This window comes from Chiloscyllium plagiosum, unplaced genomic scaffold, assembly GCF_037043375.1.
Source record: "Chiloscyllium plagiosum isolate Xiang-an unplaced genomic scaffold, Cpla_swu_hap1 HiC_scaffold_9, whole genome shotgun sequence".
NCBI classification, from domain to species: Eukaryota; Metazoa; Chordata; class Chondrichthyes; order Orectolobiformes; family Hemiscylliidae; genus Chiloscyllium; species Chiloscyllium plagiosum.
The window spans coordinates 9,628,004-9,650,603 of record NW_028270147.1 but is presented as its reverse complement, the minus strand read 5'-3'; the positions used below and the strand labels follow the sequence as shown (position 1 = coordinate 9,650,603).

Sequence of the window (22,600 nt, the reverse complement as noted above, 5' to 3'; positions counted from 1 at the left end):
GTCATTGCTGAATACAGATAGGGATTCAAAGCCAGAACCTTATAGACTACATGACTCAATGAGGCTCTTTACTAAGTGAGGCCTTGCAGGGTAATATAAGAGAGGCATAATTATCTTTCCTTTGCAATCTTCCAAAGATCTTGTCTGATTCTAAGTATTTGATTTCTTGAAGCCATTAGTTTTGCCTTACATCCTTTGTTCATGCAGTCCTGCAATGTATTACCGTCCACCTCATCATTAGTGGCTTTTGTTTCAAGCACTGTTTACTCCATAATGTTCCATCCCAGTGCCTTGCAAACTGTGTCCTTGCTGTTTGAAGCCTCTTCAAGTCATTCTGTTCAATTTTGTTTACCTCTGAACTTGATTCCTTTTTTCTGTCCAGCATTTTCCTCATTCCTATGTCTTGTGAGATATTTTGAGTTGCCACCACACTTGAATATGCTGAAGTAGCCATTCCTCGTATTGCTATTATTGGATCTTACTATGTCAACATTGACTGCCATGTTTTTATTTCACTCGTGGGACTTCAGCATTACCAGTTGGTCCAGCATTTATTGCCCGTCCCTATTTGCCCCTTGAGAACATGATGGTGAGCTGCCTTCTTGATTAAGTGCTTTTGCCCGAAATGTCAACTCTCCTGCTCCTCGGATGCTGCCTGACCTGCTATGCTTTTCCAGCACAACACTCTCGACTCTAATCTCCAGCATCTGCAGTCCTCACTTTCACCTTCTTGAACCACTGCAACCCACGTGTTGCAGGTTGACCCACAATGCCTTTAGGGAGGGAATTCCAGGATTTTGACCCAGCGACTGTGATATATTTCCAAGCCAGGATGGTGAATGGCTTGGAGGAGAACTTGTAGGTGACAATGTTCCCATGTATCTGCTGCCCTTGTCCACATTGATGGAAGTGGCCGTGGGCTTGGAGGGTGCTGTCTAAGAATCTTTGGTGAATTTATGTAGTGCATCTTGTAGGTAACACACATTGCTGCGAGTGAGCATCGATGCTGAGGGACTGGATGTGTTGCCAGTCAAGTGATCTGCTTTGTCCTGGATAGTGTTAAGCTGCTTGAATGTTGTTGGAGCTGCACCCATCCAGGCAAATGGGGAGTATTCCTGACTTCAGCTTTGTAGATGGTGGACAGGCTTTGGGGAATCAGGAGATGAGTTACTTCCCGCAGTATTCTATCCTCTGAGCTGCTTTTGTCACTATTTTATTTATATGGCGAATCCAATTGAGTTTCTGGCCAATGATAACTTCCAGGATGTTGACAACGGGGCTTTCATTGATGTTAACATCTCTTATTGGAGATGGCCACTGCCTGGCATTTGTGTGGTGTGAAGGTTACTTGCCACTTGTCAGCCTAAGCCTGGATAGCGGACGGATTCTGCGACATTAACTGAGCCTCAAAAATAATTCATTGGTCATTTGGAACTTTGGGGCATTCTTGGAATATGAAAGCTGCAATCTAAATACAACTCCATTTGTTCCTTTCATTTCCCTTTCCTCTACCTCCTTCTTTCCTCACTATTTTCATCCCCACTTTACCGTGCATTGTCCCTTTCATCCTCCTCCTCCTGCCCTTTTTCCACACCGGATCTGTCCCATAAGAAACAGGAGCAGGAGAAGGCTATCCCTCCCCCCAAGCCTGCCCTACTACTCTCGAAGATTGTGGTTGATCTGCCTCAGTTTTTCAACTTCACTTGGACATTTCTTGTGCCGTTGTGCTTATATCTAGCTCCACTGTCTGATTCACAGCAATAGAGTCATGGCATTGTATCGCACGGAAACAGACCCTTCGATCCAACTTATGACTAGATATTCTAAATTAATCTAGTCCCAATTGCCAGCACATGGCCCATATCCCTCTAAACCCTTCCTATTCCTTTACCCATCCAGATGCCTTTTAAATATCGTAATTGTACCAGCCTCCACCACTTCGTCTGGCAGCTCATTCCATACACACATCACTGTCTGTGTGAAAAAGTTGCCCCTCGGTTCCCTTCTATATTGTTCCCCTCTCACCTTAAACCTATGCCCTCTAGTTTTGGACACCCCTACTATGGTGAAAAGACCTTGGCTGTTCACCCCATCCATGCCCCTCATAATTTTGTAAACCTCTATAAGGTCACCCCTCAGCCTCCAACGGTCCAGGGAAAACAGCCCTAGCCTACTCAACCTCTCCCAATAGCTCAAATCCTTCAACCCTGGCAACATCCTTGTAAATTTCTTCTGAACCCTTTCAAGTTTAACACCAACTTTCCAATAGCAGTGCTGAACACAGTATTGCAAAAGAGGCCCCGAACCAACGTCCTATAAAGCCACATTATGACATCCCAACTCCTATACTCAATGTACTGACCAATAAAGGCACAGAGCAATATGTTAGGAGTTAATTGGTCCCCACCATTATTGTATCTCAGGTTATAATGGAACAACTGTTCTGGAGGGGTCTAGGGTTGGGCTGGGTGATTTGAAGAGAATGGGCAAGGACTACTTTTAAGAACAACACAACAATGCACCACTGTCTTAACTGAACAAGTTGTTTTGGCAGTGATTAGCAAGATAATTTCTGTCATTTATAGCATAATGGCAGTCTGGAACACAGAAGCTAGTTTTATGAGGACCAATCAATTAAAAAATAAGAACTGGGGGTGTGATGGGGGAGAGAAAATCTCATTGTAATGTATGTGTCAATTGTCACCTTTTCTTTTGCTCTCTCTTAAAGGATTGAGACAAGCATCTCATTTATTATTCTGCCCCTGCCAAATCTGTATGGAGAAAGTGAAGGCAAGGCAGATGGATTGTAAGGGTTATAAGTGCTAAATCTCTCAGATTGCTTTGTATGCAGCGAAATAAAGATTTAATGAAAGTTAGTCATTACAAATGACTCTATTAGCATATTCCCAATAAGGGGGATTATGTATAAAATTCTCAGGGAAAATGCAATTCGGATCAATGTAACCCCAAGCTCCTCTGATGGGGTCTACAACCCATAACCTTTCAACCCCTAACCTCCAACCTGTAACCTTCAACCCCCCCTGCCCCTCACCTCCATCATCCTCAGAAAAAAACAAGGCATTTCACTGAGACTGTGGGAAAATAACCTAGCGAGAATAATTCTGTGCCTCTCTTAGTGCGAGTGCTGACATTTGAAGATTTGAATTGTCAGCTCCTTATGCTGTGGGGAAGGGTGGTGTTGGGGGTGGGGGGGGGGGGGGGGAGGTGGTGTGGGGGATGGGGTTATGAAGAGGATCCTTAAAGTGACAGTCCCCACAGAGTTCACCATTTATTGAGTCAGGGGCTGCCTGGTGGCAAATGGATCAAGAGAGAAGAGAACAAATTGCTGTAATTTTCAATGCCGTTTGCAAAGAAGTGGTTCTATGCTGCTGGGAAGAATGTTTTAAAATATTATCGTCCCAACCTCCCACCTTCTTCATCATTGGAGGCATGAAATGATCTGCTTATCTGGATCCATTCCCATGCTTTGACTCGTAAAATACTGAGATTCCTTCTGATTCCCTTTATGCAAGGGGAAAATGGCCTGTAATCATTAATAACATTTCCTGTCAGCAGCAAAGGGGGCCCAGCATTGTTCTGAAGTCTTGCCAGTTTAATTGTGTGTATTCACCTAGTTGCCACCTATTCTCTGGCAATTTGAATGCTCCGCTCTCTATGACTCTGGTTTCCCACATCAGGCACTGTATGGATCTGAAAAGGGGCAGCAAGTTGAATTTTTTTTTGAGGGAGTGACTGGAACAGAGAAAGAAGTTAGATGAATATGTGTAGGAATTGGTTGTTGATCTCTCTCTCTCTCTGCACCACCCCCTCCCCCCCCACCCTCCACACACACACACACACTCTCTTCTAGTTTTATCATTCTCTCTCTCTTGCTCATCTTTGATCAGAGTGTTCCAAGACTCTGCGTTGTGTGAGCAGAATTGAGCAGGGGAGAATGTTCGTGAATTCAATCTTGCTTTACACTGGCGGGGAGGCTGTGGCGTGGTGGTTTCATCACTAGGCTATTATTCCAGAGACCCAGTTTCTGGCGACTTGAGTTTGAATATTGCTACAGTAGATGATGGAATTTGAATTCCACAACAAATCTGGAATTGAGATTGGGAGGGGGTGGTGGTGTGGGGGGGCTGGTGTCTAATAATGACAAAGAAGCTACTGCCGATTTTAGGGAAAAATACACTTGATTCGTTGGTTTTGCTCGCCAGAAGCAAAAAAACAAAAATTCCTAGAGGTACTCAGCAAGTCTGGAAGTATCTACAGAGATATAGCAAAGACAATGGTTTCAGTACAAGTGACCTTTCCTAAAACAACTGTGCTTTCTCTCCACAGATGCTGCCAGACCTGCTGAGTTTCACCAGCAATATCTGTTCTTGTTTCGGTTCTCCAGCTTCCACAGTTTTTTGTTTAGTCTTGCCATTCTTACCTGGTCTGACCTACATGTGACTCCACACACAATATAGTGGTTGATTCTTAAATGCCCTCTGGGCAATTAGGGATGGGCAATAAATGTTGGCTGAACTAATGATGCCCTTATTCCATGAACCAATAACACCATCTAGTGCAAAGGAGAAGGCCACTCACGGGACATCTGGGGTCTTCTGATGACTTCCAGGTTCCTTCCCAATCCCTTGAATCCTTTGATTGTCAAGAATTTTATCAATCTCTTCATTAAAAACATTTAAAGCACAGGTTTTGTCAGCTATGTCGGAGAAAGTAGGGTGGGTGGTGGGTGTAATTAAACTCCATCCTATAAATTGGAGCAGGAAATTGGCATTCGATGGGATGACCTGAAAAGTGGAAGATGGGCAAGTGAAGATTGTTGCCACTTTGCATTTTAAAAATCTGTGTGTGCTACCTTTAATTCATCATCATACTGATACAAGGCCCGCTTAATGTATCCCAGTGTGTTAAGTAAGGGGATGCATTGATTTGATAGTATTATTGCTAGACTATTATCTGGAGACCTAGGAAGTGTCCTGAGGACCTGGGGTCAAATCCTGCCAAGGCAGATGGTGGAATTTGAATTCAATAGAAGTCTGGCATTACGACTCTAGTGATGACCATTGCCAATTGTTGAGGGGTTCACTAATGTCTGTATGGACTAGGCCAGACCCTCTCAAAATATTTTAAGAAGGTAGCCTGGACCTAACTTTTAAGGGTAGGTGTGAGTGGGCATTACAGGTGTGATGCAGCTGGGCTTTAAGCAAAGCAGAATTTATTTAAGCACTACAGTTAAACACGAACAAAGGAAAGCAGAATTTAGAATAGCTTAACGATGAAATACACAACTGAAAGCTCGACACAGTAATTGAACTAATTAATTGTTCCAATACAGTAACATCGCATAAACACACTCCTTGGCAAAAAGATAAATTGAAACACAGATTCTTACAGGCAGGAGGGAACATCCAGAGAGATTTCAGGGAAAGTTCGTCAGGAATTCTTTTCTGAAGCTTGCAACTCTTCTGGACTCACACATCGTGTGTGTGCTACAGCTAAAAAAAACTAGAGAAAGCGGTACGGTAGTTAGCACTGCTGCCTCACAGTGCCAGAGACCCGGGTTCAATTCCCGCCTCTGTGTGGAGTTTGCGCATTCTCCCCGTATCTGCGTGGGGTTCCTCCGGGTGCTCCGGTTTCCTTCCACAGTCCAAAGATGTGCAGGTCAGGTGAATTGTCATGCTAAATTGCCCGTAGTGTTAGGTGAAGGGGCAAATGTAGGGGAATGGATCTGGGTGGGTTGCTCTTTGGCGGGTCGGTGTGGACTTGTTGGGCCTGTTTCCACACTGTAAATAATCTCATCTAATCAAATCCTGAACTGGAAGAACTGGCCACTCCCTGTCCATTGTTAACGTGTTAACACTTCCTCAGCACCTCTGCCTCTATAACCCCTGTTCAAAAAAACCAAGGACAAGATAATCTTTTTAAAGTAGCCGCATAGTCACACATCCTTTCAGGAAGGAATCTGCCTTCCTTACCTGGTCTGGCCTACATGTGACTTCAGACCCATAGCAATGGGCTTGACTCTTAATTGCCCTCTGAACAACCAGGGATGAGCAGCAAATGCTAGCCTAGCCAGTGACGCCCTGATCCCATGAATGATTTTTTTTAAAATCTACAATCTAGAGGTTTGGTATCAATTTAGTCTGAGACAAGAAAGATCACATTTTTAGAAAAGAATTGAGAAACTGAATAATGGAATCTAAACACAGGCACGGACTGGTTGAGCAAACTGGCCTTTGTTCATTAGTCAATGTAAATTTCTGCTTTTGCTGTGCTATGAATTATATCATAGTCTGTCTCTAAGGCTGGCCACAGAAGGCTGCAGCAAGCATATTAAGGAGAGATAGACAGAGAGAGAGAGAGGCAGAGACAGAGAGAGAGAGAGAACCACATGTTTAATGGAGAGGGTGGATGCTCTGTCAGATGAAGAGTCATCAGCCATTATTGATGCATATTGTACGAGAGGTTAGGGCATATGCAAAGACGTCATAGGAAAGGTCTTGTGTATTTAGCAAAGAATTCATTATCCACTCGGGAAATATGCTGACAGGTGTGGAATAATAACAGAATACACTCACTATGGTCGCATAACCCCTACAGATAGAAGAGGCTTCTATCTTCTTGTTAAGTGCGTTGAGTCAAGTGATTAGAAATTAGATGTTGGAAGTTTAAGTAAACCTGCAGACAAGTGATGAGATGTCTTAGTACAGTGTAGGATTGCAGTGGCGAGATTGCAGTTTTGATTTTAATTACATTGTAACATAATTTAAGTCCTTTGATTTCCACTTTTTTAATATTCAGATTTGGTTCCATTATTTGTATTTAATTGACTGAACCTTTGAAATAGCCTTCAGCGAGCCAGATTTCATTGGGGCCAATTATAAGAAGATACCAATGTGCTTAATTAATGGGCTTGAATTTTTTTGTTGTCCTCTTACCTTGTTTACTCATTAAATTAAACTGTTTGTACATGCTGTTTTGTTTCTTCACTTCCTTTCATATCTAAGAGGATGATTTTCTTTGTAAGGTTTCCTCTCTATCTGACTGCATTTTGGAAGTAGCTCAGCGACTGAAAACATGTTGGGATGTGGAGGTGAGGACTGTCAAATCAGCCATGATCTCGTTGAATGAGGGAGCTGACTCGGACTGAATGGCCTAATTCTGCTGCTATGTCTTATGGTTTTGTGATGTTCTGAGATGCCCTGGAAAGATGCTGTATTAATTCAGGTTTGCCCGTTGTTTCCTGCCTCTGGAATCATCCCACCACTGTCAGCCATGCCTTCTGCTGCCCATCTCCTACACTCTGTACTTAATGGGTATAAATTACTAACCTGGTTACATGGCAAACAGGCCTGTATAATCCCAAGAAATGCCACACTCTTCCCTGGAGGTTGCAAGACCTCCCGCAATGAAGTTGTTTGGGGTCGAAGCAGAGACGTTGATGACTTTTAAGAGGCACCTGGATGGTTACATGAATAGGGAGGGAAGACAGGGATACGGACCGTGTAAGATCAGAAGGTTCATATTTTAGTTTAGTGAGACCATGATGATCGACACAGGCTTGAAGGGCCGAAGGGCCTGTTCCTGTGCTGTACTTCTCTTTTGTTCTCTTTGTTCTTTTGAAGTGAGTAACCTTCCCTGTTCTGGGTGAGATAGTAGTTGATGGGCTAACTGATACCAATTTCCACCCCCTCCCCCAGGTCCATCAGAATTTCCTGGTGACTTGGGGGTTAAATGGGAATTGGACTTTATCCTGCACTTCCCAAAAGCCACCCTGCCAGGATTAACAGAAGCTAAAAGACATAGGAGCAGAATTAGGCCATTTAATCACATTTGACTAATCTGATCATCTTCAACTCAACTTTCCTGCCTTTTCCCTGGGACCCTCAGTTTCCGTTACTGAATAAAAATCTGTTTGTCTCAGTCTTCAATGTACTTTACAACCCAGCCTTGAGTGTCTTCAAGATTGAGTTGGACAGATTTTACTCACGAGGACTTCCTCACAGTCAGGCTCCATGTGATCCATCAAGAGACATGACATTGGAGAGGTGTGCTCAGGGGGGTTGTGGGGAGGGGGACCGGCAAGGCAATCCTCATCCTTGACTTTGCAAATCATCATAATACTCTTCTCGTGGTCCCCATCACACCCTAACCCAACTAAAGCCCGTGGTGCACAAAAAGTGACAGCTTTTATGATGCCAGCAAAGGAGAGCTACTGGTCTCTGACTGACAACAGTCAGGAGGTAGGATGTGTTCAGTTGGCGTCTAAATCTTTGGGAAGGCTGGGTGTTGGCCTATTAAGAACCTAAGTGGTGCTGAATTTATTTTTATTCATTCATGGGGATGTGGACATCACTAGCTGGACCAACACTTATTGCATATCCCCTAATTGCCCAGTGGGCAGCTAACAGTTGGCCACATTGTTGTGGGTCTGGAATCACATGTAGGTCAGACCAGGTAAGGACGACAGATTTCCTTCCGTAAAGGAACTAGGTAGACTTTTCGTTTTCATCACAATTGAAATTGTTACACAGCTTTTGAAAAAAAAGTTTTATTGAATTCGAATTTCACCATTTGACACCATGGAAGGATTCAAACCCATGTCCCGAGAACATCAGCCTGGGTGCCTGGGTTACCAAAATGAAAGAAAGAACTGTGGACACAAGAAATCTGAAATGAAACTCGAAATTGCTGGAGAAACTTCACAAGTCCAGCAGCATCTGTGGAGAGAGAAACAGAAGGGTCTTACATCTTCTCCATCCATTGGATGGGACTCTGAGGAGTTTGGAGCCGAGGGAGTTTACCATTCAGGCCCCTTGCTTTGAAACCCTTCCATCTCATCACGTCTCTCTCTTGCCTTTTCTCTCTTCTGCCTGTTAAAATGTTACATTAAAGTCCGCCTTTACCCAGCCACCATTGCCATATGCCTCCGTGAAGTATTTTCTCACCATTTGAAACATGGAAAGTTTGTATAAAATGTGACTTGTTGGGATACTGGATAGTCTTCCTTTTTTTTAAATATAGAATCCCTCCAGTGTGGAAACAGGCCATTCAGCCCACCAAGTCCACGCTGACCCTCTGAAAATCATCCCACCTCGACCTATCCCCCCGCTCTACATTTTCCATAGCTATCCTACATCTCCCTGGACACTACAAGCAATTTAGCATGGTCACTCCACCTAACCTTTGGGAGGAAACCCACACAGACACGGGGAGAAGGTGCAAATTCCACACGGACAGTCGCTTGAGGGTAGAATCGAACCTGGGTCCTCAAAGCTGTGGGACAGCAGTGCTAACCACTGAGCCACCGATATTTGTTTAATAGTATTGAAGGTTTCTCGGTGGACAGAGAAGCTGATTAAAATAGAAACTTGCATGGTACCAGAGAGAGGAAAATTGCTTCAAGTGAAGTACTAGGCTTGGAGAATTGATTACAAGGAGCACTGTCAATCCTCTTGTGCCTTCCACGGAAATGAGTCTGATTGATCGAGTGAGTATGAAATCGAAGTTTTGTCGATTTGTATAGCTGCTGGCCACGGAGCTCATGAAATTAGTTAAATTTTTACACAGTTCCTTCTGCTGTTTTCCAGGGTTTGCGGTCCTTTTTCCAAACTTACAATGGTCAAAGGGAGAGAAGTCCATCCAAATTCAAGGCCACAGAGCTGTACTTTCCAGTAACGGAGATCTCAACTTGTGTTGCCGTCACGTTAGGAATTCAGGCAAGTTACACTCGAGTTTTGTTTGTGTATCATGGTAGCTGTAACTTTTCAATTAGCTCCTGCAATTGCTGCTGGAAGGGGAGAGAGAGAATTGACTTGGGCTTCCCATCCGGACTTCAACACTAAATGAAAATCTAAAAGTGCAAATAAATCGGGACAAAACTTCAAAATAGGGACCGGCCTCAGTGTTGGGGCTCTCCTCATGAATTATGGCCCCTTAGCCAAATTATCACTGACAATTGTTGTTGAATTGGCTGGTAAAACCACCTATTCATGAGGTGCACAAGGACAGTGGACAGGGACACTTTCTTGAAGGTTATGTGTTTGTCACACAGTGTTTCATGCGTATGATTAATGCATTCAGAATGCCCATGAGGCTGTGAACATGGGGAAACTCAATCCATTTGAGATTAAGCTGACCCAAATTAGTTTTGTCCCTGTTGTGATTTGTCCCGCTTAAAACAGCGAAAAGCAGGTGTTAGACAGGGAAGTTAATTTAGATCAATGAATGATACATCGACAGACATCAGCAGCAAACATGTACACAACTGAGAAGCATCTGTGCCTGAAGCGAAAACAAAGTGGAGTTTGTACGAAAGAGAAAATTCTGTCTTTTGTCAGATGTAATTTATTTTGAGGCCGCTGGCTTGGAGGTTTTTTTTTTGTAAAATTACACTGTCTCAAATGATGTTACAACCAGGTAGCCTTGATAACACACAGCGATGTCCAGTGAATGGATAGGCCTGCAGTTAGGATTGATTGCAGGTCTGATGTGTGAAGAAAGGCAGGGTTGGCTAGGATTCACTGGAAGCCAGGTGAAAACAGTGAAAGAGGCTTCCACGCCAGCACCTCACCCACTCCCTTCCCGTGACCACCACCTGCCCCAGTATAACAGAGCCTGCAGTACCCGCGTCAGTCATTTGAGTCTAGATTAGAGTGGTGCTGGAAAAACATAGCAGGCCAGGCAGCATCCGGGGAACAGGAAAATCGATGTTTCCCTTCATCAGGAATAATCTAGACTCTGATCTCCAGCACCTGCAGTCCTCACTTTCACTGCATCCGCCATTTGGAGTATTGTGAGCAGTTTGGGGCCCCATCTCTCAGGAAAGATGTATAGGCTCTGGAGCGTCTTCGGAGGATGTTCACCAGAATAGTCCCAGGAATGAAAAGCTTAACATATGCAGAACATTTGAGGGTTTTGGGTTTATACCCGATAGAGTTCAGAAGGATGGGGGGGATCTAGTTGTAACAGACAGAATACTGAATGGTCTGGACAGAGTAGATGTTGGGAAGATGTTTCCATTAGCAGGAGAGATGGAGAATGGAGGGCACGGCCTTAGAGTAAAGGGAAAACCTTTGAGAACAGAGACAAAGAGAAACCTATTCAGTCAGAGAGTGGTGAAACTATGGAATTCATTGCCACAGAAGGCTGTGGAGGCACAGGTCATTGAGTATATTTAAGACTCAGATAGATAGGTTCTTGATTATCAAGGAGGTCAAGGGTTACGGGGAGAAAGGGGGAGAATGAGGTTGAAAGACTTATCAACCATGATTGAAATGTGGAGCAATCTCAAAGGGCTGAATGGCCTAATTTCTGCTCCTCTGTCTTATGGTCTGTACAGCCACCTATGGACCCATCCTGAGAGTGGAAGAGAGTCATTCTCGTCTGTGAGGGACTGCCGATGATGATGCTGATTCACTGGAGTTGAGATAAATGGGTGTCGAGGATCTCATAGAAACTTGTAGAATTTGAACAGGACTAGACAGGATAAACACAGGAAGGATGTTGCCGATAACCATGAGTCCATCCGGGATAGGCGATTTAAGGCAGAGATGAGGGTAAGTTTCTTCATCCAGAGAGTGGTGAACCTGTGAAATTCTCTGCCACAGAGAATGGTTAAGGCCAAAACATTGTTTTCAATAAGGAGTTAGATATAATTCTCAGGGCTAAAGGGATTAAAGGGTATGGGGAGAAAGCAGAAACAGGGGATTGAGTTGGATGATCAGCCACAATCCCACAGAATGTTGGAGCAGGCTGGAAGAGTTAGATTTCCAAATCCTGCTCCCGTTTTCTTTGTTTTTATGTTTCTGTTTAGGTGAAAATTATTCGAGGAGAAAGTGAGGACTGCAGGTGCTGGAGATCAGAGTCAAAGAGTGTGGTGCTGGAAAAGCACAGCCGCATCCAAGGAGCAGGAGAGTTGATGTTTCCGTCATAAACTCTTCATCCAGATGCTGCCCGACTGGCTGTGATTTTCCAGTGCCACACTCTTTGATTGTACATATTCTAGAAAACGTACTGGGCTCTGATGAGCTGTCTGCACTTGAAATGTTAAGCTAGTCTCCTTACAATGCTGATGCCCCCTCCGTTATATCCCCAATCTTCCTCCTGATTTCTGAGTTTACTTACCGGATAGAATTTGTTTCCCCCTTACTGGATCTTGGGTAACAGACAATAGGTTTACCAGACTCCCTCACTTTTGTGTCTTGTAGGTCCAGAAGTTCTGAAGTAATTTTTTTTGCAAGGTTTGTGAAGGTTTGCAGCTCAGGTTGAGGTTTAGGGTGTAGGTTTGCTTGCTGAGCTGTAGGTTTGATATCCAGACGTTTCATTACCTGGCTAGGTAACATCATCAGTGGCGACCTCCAAGTGAAGCGAAGCTGTTGTCTCCTGTTTTCTATTTATATATTTGTCCTGGATGGGGTTCCTGGGGTTTGTGGTGATGTCATTTCCTGTTATTTCCTGTTCGTTCTGTGAGGGGTTGATAGATGGTATCTAGATCTATGTGTTTGTTTATGGCGTTGTGGTTGGAGTGCCAGGCCTCTAGGAATTCTCTGGCATGTCTTTGCTTAGCCTGTCCCAGGATAGGTGTGTTGTCCCAGTCGAAATGGTGGGCTACTAAGACCCCTCGGAATCCTAGTAGCACACAAACCCACCAACACTCTCAAACAAAAACTAATAAACTTAAAAGACCCAGTACAACCCATGGACAAAACCAATGTCATCTAAAAAATTCCATGCAAGGACTGCCACAAACACTACGTAGGACAAACAGGAAGAAAGTTAGCCACCAGGATACATGAACACCAGCTAGCCGCAAAAAGACATGACCCTCTCTCCCTTGTAGCCCTACACACGGAGAAAAAAAACCCACCATTTCGACTGGGACAACACATCTATCCTGGGACAGGCTAAGCAAACACATGCCAGAGAATTCCTAGAGGCCTGGCACTCCAACTACAACGCCATAAACAAGCACATAGATCGAGATACCATCTATCAACCCCTCACAGAATGAACAGGAAATGACATCACCACAAACCCCAGGAACCCCATCCAGGACAAACATATAAAGAGAAAGCAGGAGACAACAGCTTCGCTTCACTTGGAGGTCGCCACTGATGATGTTACCTAGGCAGGTAATGAAATGTCTGTATATCAAACCTACAGCTCAGCGAGCAAACCTACACCCTGTAATTTTTTTTGTTTATTCATTCATGGGATATGGGCGTCCCTGGTTAGGCCAACATTTATTGCCCGTCTCTAATTGCCCTTGAGAAGTTGGGGATGAGTTGCCTTCTTGGACCGATGCATTGAGTGACTTGGAGGGGAACTTGCAGGGTGTGGTGTTCTCTTGTCCCTGCTGCCCTTGTCCTTCGAGATGGAAGTGGTTGTGTATTTGGAAGGTGCTGTCTCAGAATCTTTGTTGAATTTCTGCATGTTTTTGAACCCAAATGCAAGGGCTTTATTGAAAGTATTTCTCACAGCTGAACATGAGCTGTGAACTGATATTTGCAGACTATAGTGCAATCGAGAGTGATGTGGCACTCTGAATCCTTCTGTATTCCTACATGTTACCATGCAGTCCTAAGTTGCATTGGACTAGTATAACAATGCACATGGGCTGTGGTCAAGAATGTAATTGATGCTCAATGGTACCTCCATATACTCTCTCTATCTGTGAATGCAAGCGTTGATGTATTTTTAGCTTGCTTTCAGCCTTAGTTTGGTGTTGATAGACCTGGTAGGGTCAGCAACAGGGCAAACTGACTCAGAAATGTCACGTATGTTGGCATCACCAAATCTAAAGGTAAAATAACCATAGTTCTACTGGATCCTAGGGCTGCTCCCCATTTTAGAGAGAGAGAGAGAGAGAAACGGTGGTAGTTTAACCTGAGGGTCACCATGTCTCATCTGAGGGGAGAGGTTGAGAAAGAGAGCCCTTCATGGTAACCTCAGCTAGTGCAGGAATTAAACCACACTGTTGGTGCCACTCTGCATTGCAAAATATCCATCCAGCCAAATGTGCCAACCAATCCTCCCATAAGGCCAGTCCAGTTGAAATCTCCATTGTAGGAGCTTATTCGTTAAAATGTTTAGGCATGTGACCTCGGATATAATAATGGATCTCTCAGGTGCAGACACTGTATTAAGGGGATGGGAAGGAAAGGAGGTGCTGGTGTCTAATCAAATGTACATTATACCTTCTGCTACATTTATTTGAGATCAATGACAAAGAATATAGGTATGGAGTGTGTCATAGGCAGTTGATTGATCCTTGTATGAGGCTGCACAGATTATTTCAGCACTAAAGAGTGACTGTACCTGGTCATTGGAAGAACCTCCCCACATGTTGCCCGTGTGTGAATTTAGGAGCATCCCTCCTCTGTGCCTTCCCCTGAAGCCAACCTTTAAATTTCTACTTTTCAAATGAATAATGTGGAAAAGCATGCCAGAATTTTTTTTTATGGATACAGTCACAAAATGAACTGTCATAAACAGTGACAAAGGATTTGGTCAAAGAGGTGAAAGCAGAAGCAAAGAGCTGGCATTCATAAAATGCCTTCCACAGCTTCAAGATACTCCAATATGTTTTACACCCACCCTGGCAATGTTTATCTACAACCTTGACCATCAGGGAGAAGGTACAGAAGCCTGAACACACACGCCAGCCTGTTTCATAACAGTTCCTACCCTACTGTTGTTAGAATACTGATGGACTCACAAACTCTTAACATTCGTCTGTACCTGTGTTTTTGTTTTTGCCGCTGTTTACCTATTATTTACTTATCTATGTCACATAACTATGTGATCTGCCTGTATTGCTCTCAAGACAAAGCTTTTCACTGTGCCTCAGTACATGTGACAATAAATTCAATTCAATTCAATTCAATGTAACCCATGAAGTGCTTTTGAAGGGCAGCTATTGTTGTAATGCAGGAAACGCAACAGTCAATTTGCGTACAGCAAGCACCCTCAACTGAATTTGAAAAATGTCATGCTGGAAAAACACAGCAGGCCAGGCAGCATCCGAGGAGCAGGAGAATCGACGTTTCGGGCATAAGCCCTTCTTCAGGAATCCTGAAGGAAGGGTTTATGCCCGAAACGTCGATTCTCCTGCTCCTCGGATGCTGCCTGGCCTGCTGTGTTTTTCCAGCATGACATTTTTCAACTCTGGTACTCCAGCATCTGCAGTCCTCACTTTACCCTCAATCGAATGACCTGATATTCTGCTGTTTGAGTGATAAATATTAGACATTCCTGAAAAAGAGATGTCTTTTCTTGCACTCGTCAGGACAAATGCAAGAATGCCAAATTTCAAAATGATTTCAACAATTTACAGTGCAAGAGAAAAGGGTGCTAATCATTTTTGTGTTTATGCTGATAAGTGCATTTTAAAAAAAATTTGTTTACTAATCTCTTTTTCAGCAATGTTTATATTCTCTACTACTGAGTGACAATTGATAACTAGGACACCAGGGGTGCATTAAAAACCAAAAGAATTGCGGATGCTGGAAATCAGAAACAAAAACAGAAATTGCTGAAAAAGCTCAGCAGCTCTGGCAGCATTGTGGAGAGAAATCAGAGTTAATGTTTCGGGTTGGATGACCCTTCCTCAGAACGGACCCTTCCCCCGATTTACAACACCCAAGTTCTGTCAGGTTTTATTTATAAAAGGCAGTATTGAAACTGTGATGAACGCATGCAATTAGGGTGTCATGGTGGTTCAGCAGTTAGCACTGCAGCCTCATAGCATCAGGGAACTAGGTTCGATTCCACCCTTGGGTGACTGCGTGGATTTTGCACATTCTCCCCGTGTCTGTGTGGGTTTCCTCCGGGTGTTCCGGTTACCTCCCGCCGTCCAAAGATATGCAGGTTTGATGAATTGGTCATGGGAAATTGACCATAGTTTCCAAGGATGTGCAGGCTAGATGGAATATCCAGGGGAAATGCAGGGTTACAGGATTGGGGTGGATCTGGGTGGGTTGCTCTTCGGAGGGTCAGTGTGGGCTGAATGATCTGCTTCCACACTGTAGAGATTTCCTGATTAATGAAGCAGACCTTTGTGTTCGACAAGCAGATGGAAGAGACACAATATCCTGTAACTCAAAAGCAATGTTAGCTTTAGGAGGTACTGACTGTATAAGTTTCAGATAAAGAAAAATACAGTGATCCTGGGAAATAAGCTGGTCATTCTACTTCCCTGTTTTGAAGTCTGCAAGATAAGTGGGACTAGCATGTCTCATTTCACCACTTTTACCGACCTTTCCTTGTGGAAGAACCGAGTTAAAGAAGCAGTTCACAGAGGATATCATCTGAGTAAGGGTCACAAAGTTCAGACACAGATGAGGAGGAATTTCTTCTCTGAGAGGGTTATGAATCTGTGGAATTCTTTACTACAGAAAGTCGTAGAGGCTGGGTCATAAACATAAACACATTCGATTGTTCAGAATATTCCAAAGTACCCAACAAGCAGAAAACTACTTTTTCTGAAATATGGACAAAAGTTGCTGCAGAAACTCGGCAGGTCTGGCAGCAACTGTGGACAGCAAGAGAGACACACAGCATTGAGAGTGTGTTGCTGGGCAAGCACAGCAGGTCAGGCAGCATCCTGCTCCTGCTCCTCGGATGCTGCCTGACCTGCTGTGCTTTTCTGATCTCCAGCATCTGCAGACCTCACTGTCTCCCGAGAGAGACACGCAGTTAATAATTTATGTCCAATATGACTCTTTGGAACCCTTTCTTTTCGACTTAACACTTTTTCAGATCACGAGACAGAGGAGCAGAGGTAGACCATTCTGCTGCACCGTTCAATGGGATCATGGCGGATCTGATCATCCTCAACCCCACTTTGCTGCCTCTTCATGATAATCCTTGTTTCTCTTATTCAGGAAAAATAGCCTCTCAGCCTTGAATATGTGTTTGCGACCCAGCCTCTACGACCTTCTGTAGTAAAGAATACCACAACCCTTTCAGAGAAGAAATTCCTCCTCATTTCTGTCTGAAATCTGTGACCCTTACTCAGATGAAGTCCTCTATGGACAGTCCAACAAGGGAAAGAACTTCCTGCACCTATCTTGTTAAGTTCCCCAAGAAATGTGCCTGTTTCAATAAGGTCACCTCTCATTCTACGAAATTCCAATGAATTCAGGTTCAACCTACTCATTCCCTTCTAATAAGACTGTCCCTCTGAACCCAGGATCAGCCAAGTGAACTAGCTCAGGGCTGCCTCCAATAACAGTATATCTTTATCAGGCACAAACAGAAATTGCAGGTATACTGCCACAGAATGAAAGAAAGAACATGCAGGTGCTGAAATATGGAAACCAACAGAAATTGCTGGAGAAACTTAGCAGATCTGGCAGCATCTGAGAAGAGACAAGCAGAGTTAACATTTTGAGCCCAGTGACCCTTCAGACCTGCAATTTTTCCTGTTTTTTTTTTCGAACTCCAAAGAGGGGTCACTGGACTTGAAGTGTTGATGTTGTTTTCTCTTCACGGATGCTGCCAGACCTTCTGAGTTTCCACAGCAGGTTCTCTCTGCAATGTTCGTTTGAGATCTCCAGCATCTGCAGTTCTTTATTTTATTTTGTTGCCAGTGTACCATTCCTTAGGTAAGGGGCCCAATGCTGTTCACAGTATGGCAGCTAAGTGTTATGCAGAGAAATCTGGAAAAGTTTCAGTTACGTAGCCCATGGTCATGCATTTTAGCACACCAGAGTCTCCCTGCAACCATGCACTTAGCCTTGATGTCAGCTCATAACTAGGCAGTGAAGGAGTGCCTTACACATGGACGGTGAAGATCAATTTTCATCGCCTTCTCTCTTACCTTATGTGCGGGTCCAGGAAAGAAGTGGGTGGGGAGAACCAAGCAAGTATTCTGTCCAGTTTCCAATGTTCAGCGTGGTTCATGAAATGAAAAGTGAAAGCTGGTTTCATGTCTTTTTGTTTTGTCAAACTATTGGCATTATTTGTCTTCTGTGTGCAGTCTGACCAAATCAGCAAAGAGCTGCAATTGTTGAGAGTAATTGCCAGGCTGGCACTGTTAAACTGTATTTACCAGAGGCACATTAACACTTGTGACATTCATAATTTCTCCAGATTATACGTGTTGTGTTTCAGTAACAAGGACCTGTTCTCTTGCGTAAACCATGCTGATGCAGACTCTACCACTTTCCAAACGCTGAAATGCACTGTTATGAAAGCAAAACACTGTGGATGCTGGAGATCTGAAATAAAAAAGCAGAAAGTGCTGGAGAAGCTCAGTGGGTCTGGTGGAATCCATGGAGAGAGACACAGAATTAGCTTCTCAAGTCTGAATTGACTTTAAGAAAACTCATTGCGCTTGAAGTATTAACTCAATCTATCATGAGTTTTGAGAAAATTTGTAACTTAGGTGGAGGTTCTGAACGTTGGTTTGCTCACTGAGCTGGAAGGTTCATTTTCAGATGTTTATAACAAATACTACATTGTCAAACAGGCGGAAAACTAGCTACCAGAATACATGAATACCAACTAGCCACAAAACTACATGACCCTGACACACAGACTCAGACAACACATCCATCCTAGGACAAGCCAAACAGAGACATGCACAAGAATTCCTAGAAGCATGGCATTCCAACTGGAACTCTATCAGCAAACACATTGACTTGGATCCCATTTACCACCCCCTGAGAAAAAGACCAGGAAATGACATCACCATAGGAAATGATGTCACCACAGGAGATGACATCACCAACCCTAGGAAACTCAAACATATAAATAGACAGTGGGCTACACCACCAGTGCTTCATTCGGAGGCTCACAGAAGATGTTACCTAGAATGGTGACGAAACGTCGGAAAATGAACCTTCCAGCTAAGCGAGCAAACCTACATATGCATCCTCAATCTATCATCTCTCCACTAATTATACCCTCATTAACCAACAGATCTAGATACCTGTTGAGGCTGAGTTGTTCGACATATGCAAGAACAAAAACAGAAATTGCTGGAAAAACCCAGCAAGTCTGGCCGCATCTGTGGAGAGAAGTCAGAGTTAACGCTTCGGGTCTGGTGAACCTATTTCAGATGTGGACCTGAAACGTTAACTCTGCTTTCTCTCCACAGATGCCGCCAGATCTGCTGAGTTTTTTACAGCAATTTCAGTTTTTGTTTCTGATTTACAGCATCCGCAATTCATCTGGTTATCATTAGGCACATTCAAAGCTGTGGCAGACAGATTTTTAATCAGTAAGGAAATAAAGGGTAATGGGGAGAAGGTGGGAAAGTGGACGTAAGGAATGTTGGATCGGTCATGATTCAATGGAATGGCAGAGCAGACACGAGGGCTGAATGGCCTACTCCCATTCCTATTTCAAATGGTCTTATGGTCTTATGGACTGTCCAATAAGGAACAATTGGTTTGATTGGATTTGTCTTCAGAAGGATATCAGGGAATCTGATCAAAATATGTAAGATTTTAACAAGGCTGGAAGAATAAATGCAAGGAGAATGTTTCTACTGAATGGAGTGTCTAGAATCAGGGGCTCACAGTCAGGATAGAGGGTGGACATTTTAAGATTAAGATGAGTAAAAACTTATTCCTTTGAAGGAATTCTCAACCACAGAAGGCTACGAAGGCAAAGCCTCCGAGTATATTTTAAAAAATGGATAAATTTGTAGATTTAAAGACATCGATGGGTCTGGGGAGAAAGTGAGAATATGATATTAAGATAGTGGATCAGCCATGATCATATGAATGGCAGAGCAGGCTTGAAGGGATGAATGGCCTGCTCCTGCTCCTGTTTTTTTATATTTCATCACACACTGTCTCTCCAGGAAATATAAAGATATAAAATAACCTCCTGAACAAGTCCAGGAAATGATAAAGTGAGGACTGCAGATGTTGGAGGTCAGAGTTGAAGAGTGTAGTGCTGGAAAACCACAGCAGGTCAGGCAGCATCTGAGGAGCAGGAGAGTCGATGTTTCGGACATAAGCCCTTCATCAGGAATGGAGCGTGCAGGATACCATGGGCTCATTGTTGGTTCCCTGTATGTGTTACAGTGACTGCCAAATAGAAGCAACTTCCCAGAAGTGAAGATAAGAAATTTCACTGAGAAATGAAAGACTTGGATTTGTATAGAACCTCCAGCTAGGCTTGGTCTGTACCCTCTGGAGTTTAGAAAAGTCAGGGGTGACTTAATTGAAACTTATAATATCCTGAGGGGACTTGATCATTTGGAAGTGGAGAGGATGTTTCTACTTGTGGCAGAATTGAGAACTAGGGTCATAATTTTAAAACAAGGGCTACTCATTCAAGACAGAGAGGAGGGAACAGTTTTTGTTTTCTCTGACAGGGTTAAGAGCCTTTGGAATTCCATTTCTCAAAAGGTTGTGCATTCAGAATCTTTAAATACTTTTAAGGCAGAGGGAAATAGATTCTTGTCAAAATGTGTGGTGTTGGAAAAGCACAGCTGATCAAGTAATATCCGAGGAGCAGGAGAGTCGATGTTTCAAGCATAAGCTCTTCATCAGGAATCACCCTTTTCCAGCACCACACTTTTTGACTGTGATCTCCAGCATCTGCGGTCCTCTCTTTCTCCCAGGAAGTCGATTCTTGATGACCAAGGGGATAAAAGATTATTGGGGATTATGCAGAAATGTCGAGCTGAGGTTAAAATCAGATCAGCCCATGATCTTATAGAATGAGGGAGCAGGTTCAAAGGACAGAGTTTCCAACTCTTTTTTCCTTGTTCACATGTTTCAAATATCCCAAAGTGTGTTCCAATTAACTGAATGGTTTTTGAAACATAATTTACTCTTACAATACAGGCCCTGAAGTGGCAACGTGACAGCCATTGGTTGATGGATACATTGGTGAGGACATGAAGGAGAACTCTTGTTAGCTACAGTGGAATCTTTTATAACCACCCAAGTTGGGGGTAAAACGTAGGCATTCTGCAGAGAGAGAGATGCGCCAACGTGATGTGGTAATGAAGCAACGGTGATATGAGAGGAAATGCTTTCAGACTGTGAGTAATTAGGGGACAGAATTGACTGCCTGGAAATGTGGTGGAGGCAGGTTTCCTTGAGGCGTTCAAAGCACTGAAATGGCTATTTGGATAGAAATAATGTGGAAGGGTAAGCAGAGAAGGCAGGAGATTGGCACTGGGTAACGATGCTTGTTTGAAGAGCTACTGCAGACAGGATGGGCTGAATGGCCCCTTTTTGCACTGTAACAGTTCTGTGATTCTGGAGGGTCCTGGCCAATATTTGTCCCTCAAACAACACTGCTCCAATCATCAAAAAAGTTGTGGGACTTGAGAATGTGTATATTGGCTGTTGTCTTGAAGGTTGTGAAATATATATATATACAATACAAGATCTCTCGGAGAAAGTGAGAACTGCAGATGATGGAGATCAGAGTCATGAGCGTGGTACTGGAAAAGCACAGCTGGTCAGGCAGCACCCAAGGAGCAGGAGAGTCGATGTTTCAGCCTGATGAAAGGCTTATGTCCGGAATGACGATTCTCCTGCTCCTCCAGTACTACACTCTCAAATACAAGATCTCTGTATATTTTTCTTCATGATTCTATGCTTTTTTTTCTTTTGTTCTGGAACTGTGAAATCATTGGGAAGCATTTATTTCCATTGAACTGATTGGCAGGCTAGACCACATAATTGTGGGTCTGCAGTCACATGTAGGTCAGACCAGGTTATGTTGGCAGATTTCCTTCCTAAATAGATTCCCAGTGAAATAGATGGAGTTTTTTTTCACATCAGTTGATGATAGTTTAATGGCATCATTAGAGAGTCTAATTTTCAATTCCAGATTTATTAATTTAAATTCAATTCTACCAACTGCTGTGTGGAACTTGAATCTGCATCCAAGGAGTAATTAACCTGAACTTTTGGATTGCCACTGACATTATTGCTACGTTGTCCCCTTGTCTGGTTAATTAATGACAGATCAAGCATAAATGTTTAATAATAAGTCTCTGACCATCCACCCTATCCATGCCTGTCATCATTTTATATATTTCCATCAGGTCAGCCCTCAGCCTCTGACACTCCAGTGAAGCGCAGAGTAACTTTAGGTCCCTTCATTGATATTTTACCCCACTCCCTTAACATATCTATGTCACTTTGTGAATTCTTGCATGGTCCTTATAACTGTCTTTCCTATCTATTCCTGTGTAGTTAGCACTTTGGCTGCATTAGGTCCCTTCACCCAAGTTACAGACAGGTTGTTCTGCTAGAACATGCGTTTCATTAACACAAATTCGCTATAACACAATTGAAATACTGGGCACACTGTTTCTAAAGTGTGAAGTTCTAAAGCGTGTATTGGTTATGATGTGATTCTGGCCCCATTGGTTTAAAGGGTGCTGGTATTACACGATTTTCGTATAACACGGGATTGCAAGAGAACAGAACTACCACTTTATAGAAGAACTGACTGTATTTTGAACATTTGGAAGCCCAACACTGGTCCCCACGCGAGTCAGTTTGCCACAAGAATCAGTCTAGGGGCTTTGCTGTGAAGCAAGTGGGAAACACAGAGAGGTTTAAAGAAAGAATTCCAGATCTTAGGAGACAGTAAG

At 43.4% G+C, this 22,600-nt stretch overlaps 1 protein-coding gene across 9 annotated transcripts in view; it reads left to right on the top strand.

The window, feature by feature from the left end:
- The window catches only part of adgrl2a (adhesion G protein-coupled receptor L2a), a 1,095,933-nt gene that overhangs the window by 470,495 nt on the left and 602,838 nt on the right, over positions 1–22,600 (top strand). For all 9 annotated transcript variants that reach the window (XM_087990388.1, XM_087990387.1, XM_087990393.1 and 6 more), the window contains exon 2: positions 9,609–9,737. The gene's annotated coding sequence lies outside the window, so the exon portion shown is untranslated. The remainder of the gene's footprint in view (positions 1–9,608; positions 9,738–22,600) is intronic.